This window comes from Cavia porcellus, unplaced genomic scaffold (genome assembly GCF_034190915.1).
Source record: "Cavia porcellus strain 051 isolate PalLab524CR breed Dunkin Hartley unplaced genomic scaffold, mCavPor4.1 scaffold_11, whole genome shotgun sequence".
Lineage (NCBI taxonomy): Eukaryota > Metazoa > Chordata > Mammalia > Rodentia > Caviidae > Cavia > Cavia porcellus.
This window is the reverse complement of record NW_026947494.1, coordinates 45,175,681-45,179,504: the sequence shown is the minus strand read 5'-3', so window position 1 is coordinate 45,179,504 and position 3,824 is coordinate 45,175,681. Positions and strand designations below refer to the sequence as shown.

The window sequence follows — 3,824 nt, the reverse complement described above, 5'->3', positions numbered from 1 at the left end:
AATGAACTTTCTACATTATTTCCTCACTGTCTCTACCAGCAGTAGTAGTGCTGAATTATGGTTTAGCTCTGTCTCATGTAGGTAACCTACACTTCTCAATGGCTATTATTTTGGTAATAGCTACTGAGTCTAAATTATGCACAATGCATATTTGTCAGTTTTCAGAATGAAAACAGTAACTAGCCTGCTAATCTGTGCTTCATTAGCTCTAGTGCCAGTGTGGTCTGCTACAAATGTTGGGCATCAAAATTATTGTCCAAATCACATTGATTTTGGTAGTTGTCATCAATGTATATGAAAGACAGCCTACCTAGGGATGTTTATAGTTTCCTGAGGAGAGCTTCTGAAAATAAACACACATATTCCTTTACTCCTATACTGATTTATCTATTCAATAAGATCAGTGCAAAATCAAAAATAAGCAGGAGTTGTGACTCACCTTTGTATAGCTTTTTCACTTAAGTTTACAATTTTCTTTGATAATTTAAGCTAAAATTAATATTATTTTATTTATAAAAGTTTGATTCTAATAGGCAGATAATTAGAAAGCATAGAAATATATGTAAAAGGAATAAAGATTATAGGAATCATACCAGAGATAAATATTGTTTATAATAGTTTACAATATGTTATATTTCTTCAAGTAACCTCACATGCACATACAATGTTTGGATATAACACACCCACACAGTTTTTACATCCTAATCTTTTGCTTAGTATTTATTAGAAACATTTTTATATGGCACTAAAAATCTTATAAACAGCATATGTGATGATGACTATCTAATGTTTATACTATAATTTATTACTGTTTTTCTTTTAGTAGACATTGAAATTGTTTCTAATGTTTTAGCTACTATAAATAACTGTTATGAGCAGTTTTGTGTTTAAGACTGGGTTTATATTATGATTAATTTCTTAAAATAGATTCACACAAGTAGAACTGCTGCATTGAGTTGCCTGAATTTTTGAGGATTCTTTTTATTTATATGAAACACTTCACAAATTTTCATGTCATCCATGTGCAGGGGTCATGCCAACCTTCTCTGTATCACTACAATTTTAGTATATGTGAGGCTGAAGTGAACTTAAAGATTCTTGAAACTATATATTTCTAACTTACTTTCCAAAGTTTGTGGTGATTTATACTACCATTAATCATAAAATGTACCATAACCTCTACCATTCTATGATTTTGACAGTTTTAAAAAATTATACACATAGACAGGACCTTTCTGAAAATAATCTTGGTTGCACAGAAAATAGTATCAAGAATCAACAAATGTGATCATATCAAATTAAAAAACTCTACAATGCAAAATAAACAACCAACAAAATGAAAGACAACTTACAGAATGGGAAAAAAATTTGCAACTGTTCTTTAGAAGACTAATACACAAAATATATAAAGAACTCAAAATAATTACACCCTCCAAAATAAAATGCCTAGTCAAAGAATGAGCAAGTGAAATAAATAGACACTTCACAGAAGGTGTAAAATAGCCAATAAATGCATGAAGAATTGGCCACAGAAGGTGTAAAATAGCCAATAAATGCAGCATCATTGGCCACGAGAGAAATACAAATTAAAACAACACTGAGATTCCATCTTACCCCAGAAAGGATAGTCATCATCAAGAAATCAACTATAAGAAACATTGATGAGACTGCAAGGAAACCCTTCTACATTAGCGATGGGAATGTAAACTAGTATAACTAGTATAACCGCTATGGAAATACATAAAAAACTAAAACTAAAATGACATCTTACCCCGCTATTCCCTTTTATGTATCTTCCCCAAAGAGTTATAGACATCATATTACAATGATAAATGTATATCCATGTTTATAGTAGCACAAAATAGCTAAGTCTTATCCATCAGCAGATGAATAGATAAATAATATGTGGTATTCACATGTACTAAAGTACTACTCTGCTGTAAGGAAAGATAAACTTGAGTTATTCACAGGAAAATGAATGCATCTTGAGACCATAATGTTAAATGAAATAAATCAGACACAAATGATTAAATATCATACACTTTGTCTTACATGAGAACCACAAATTATAAATAAAGGGCAAAATAAAAGAAACATTATAGGCAGTAGGGAAATAAATGTTTCTCAAATGGCAAGAGAATCAGGCATGATAGCATAGCGCACACCTGTAATCCCAGCAATCAGAAAGCTTGGGCAGGTGGATGGCTGCAAGTTCAAGGCCAGCCTCGGCCACAACGTGAGTTCAGGCCAGCCTGAATGAGATAGTGAGATCCTGACTCAGAGAGACAAAAGAAAAGAAAACAAAATCAAATGGGAAGGAGATCAGCAGATGGAGGAAGGATGAAGGAGGGGAGGGAATGTACATACAAAATGAATTCAGATGTATTTTGTACATGTACCAACTCCACACAAGGAAGGCAAACATGCACTGTAAACAGGCACTAATAAACTTACTTTACTCCCGTTACAGAAATGTAGAGTACAATTTCATAAGCAGGGACTCTGTCCTGAATTCTTCCAAAAGGAATTAACGCAGAGTTTCTTAGTTAGCTAAACATATTGAATTTAAAAGGGAGGAATTTTTCATGTCAGTTGATCAACTACTCGTGTTTACATGAAAAAGAACTCTTAGTGAAACTGGGTTTGATCCACTGTGCAGTACTAGCGACAGTTTAGGTATGTTTATTTCTTTGGTTCTGTTCATTAAGAGATGACCCCAAATTAAAAGACTAGAAAAAATATTCTCACTAGTAACTTTCCATTTTAAGACTCTTAGAAGGACAATCCATATACACAAAGTAAGGATTTTATTTTTTGTTGTTAATGATTCAATGAGGTCTTAAAACTATCCTTGAGGGATTGGGAAGGGGTTTTGTGGTGGTTAATTTTTTAATTTTAAAGAAGATAAAACAGAATGAAACCAATAAAAACAAACCAGTGTGAAAGATAGAGAACTTCAAAACATTAAGAAATCAGCAGTAGTTACCATAATTCCTTTTGATGTCTTCATCAAATAGCTGCAGATAACTTCATATATAGTGAAAATCAAACAGAACAGAATAGAATAGAAACAATAAAAACAAAACAATGAATACAATAAAGGATTTCAAAACAAGCCTACAGTAAATCCAAAATGACTACCATAGTATATCTTGCTATGTTTGAAATAGCTGCTCCTGCCATAGGATTTGACATAATGAAACAAAACAAAAGAGAATAAAACCCAACTCAACCAAATAATGGAAATAATATAGAACTTCCAAAACAAGACCATAGGGGATCAACAGTAGCTGCAACCCTCAGAAGGCGATTCCTCTCCCCCTGCCCCATGCCACACTGTGTACCACTAGCTTCTAAACCTATGATCAGACCACTGGCTCTAGACCTGCAATGTTAGTGAAGCACCAAAGCACCACAGGCATACAATTGCATTTCACCTCCATAGCTATCATCATTGCCTGTGTTTCTTGGATACGCCAGTCACTTATGGCAGGGGTGGGGTGGGGCAGGTACAGCTTGTTTGCCAGCCCTCATGTCAGAAAGGGCTGGGATCTGTCTGTTACCAGTCCTACAGTGGCCTGAGCATGGCACTGGTTCGTAGACAGGGTTTGTGATGGCTAATTTTAATTATGTCAACTCAATTGGCTTGGGAGCTGCCTAGTGGTTGCCAAAGTACATTTGTTCCTGAGTGGGCCATAGTAGTATAAGGTTGGGTACTGTGTATGGGCCCTGGTTTTCCTCTCTGTCACTCTTCCCCTGTTCTGCTTCCCAGCTGCCATGAACTGAGCAGCTTTGCTTCGCCACACTCTTCTGCTGTGATATTC

The 3,824-nt window shown here is 34.8% G+C and overlaps 1 non-coding gene across 1 annotated transcript; it reads right to left on the bottom strand.

Moving 5' to 3' along the window:
- Window positions 1-983: 983 nt before the first annotated feature.
- LOC111756992 (U6 spliceosomal RNA) lies at window positions 984-1,088 on the bottom strand. Its single transcript, XR_002791379.1, has one exon. It is a non-coding gene; the product is annotated as a U6 spliceosomal RNA (small nuclear RNA).
- Window positions 1,089-3,824: the final 2,736 nt, after the last annotated feature.